The following is a 1,045-nucleotide window of genomic DNA, read 5'->3' as shown; positions in this document are numbered from 1 at the left end:
ACACACACACACACACACACACACACACACACACACACACACACACACACAGAATGTATACGTATGAGTATATTTGCAGCACAAAGAAACCTGAAAAGTCACTCAACTGTCAGTTTGGGTTTGTTAAACGTCTCTAAATTAATAAAAAAATGAGTTCAAATCAAATCAATCAATCAATCAAAAATTAAATAAATAAAACAATTTTTTTAAATGTCTAAAGTAAGAAAAAAATCTGAAAAGTATAAAAATAGAAAAAGTGGTTAGGAGTGGTTTCTTGCCTCCACTCAAATGTACATGTTCTCATTTTTTCTCTTTTTATTTTTTTTATTTTTTACACGTTCACAATAAACTAAATAAATCAAAATGTGATTTATTTGAACTCTTAAGATGTCCGTCCAATCAGAAAGCTGATTCTTACTCTGGGCGATGTCACAGGGTGGCTTCCTTTAACCCCTTGCGGTTCCTCCCCCGGTGTGGAGCTGTCAGCGCCGTGGTGGCTGCTGGGATCTGTAGTCTCTCTCCGGTCCCTGCTCCTCTTCAGGGTGTTGACCACTGACTGGTCATAGGGGCCCGGTTTGGCCCAGTCCTGCGTAAACAGACCGGATCCCAGACCATGCGGCGTTACACTTTTGCTGCTTTTCACATTTACAGAATCACTTTTTTTTTTTTTTTCGATTGGAATTTCTCATAAATTGTCAACATTTTACAGACTAAATGTCTAAAAGACGCTTTGAAGACTTTCGTCTCTCGTCCCAGAGACGCTCGGATGAGAGACGAAAAGTCTTCGAAGCACCACGACAACCCACAGACATAGACTAAATTATTTAAAACTATAAGCGATGGATTAAGAATCAGCTCCAGCGTCAGGGTTATTGTTGAAAATCTGGCATTTTGGAGATTTTCTACTCAAGAAACTTAATGATGAGACTTTTATACAATTTCTAAAATTTTCCCAAATTGGTGCAGTATCACTCCCATTTGATTTGAGTAAGATTTCATGATGCCTAATCAACAACAGTAAGCATATGATCGCGATTTGAAGCTT

The sequence above is a fragment of the Etheostoma spectabile genome, chromosome 7 (assembly GCF_008692095.1).
Source record: "Etheostoma spectabile isolate EspeVRDwgs_2016 chromosome 7, UIUC_Espe_1.0, whole genome shotgun sequence".
Classification (NCBI taxonomy): Eukaryota; Metazoa; Chordata; class Actinopteri; order Perciformes; family Percidae; genus Etheostoma; species Etheostoma spectabile.
This window is presented reverse-complemented; position numbering follows the sequence as displayed.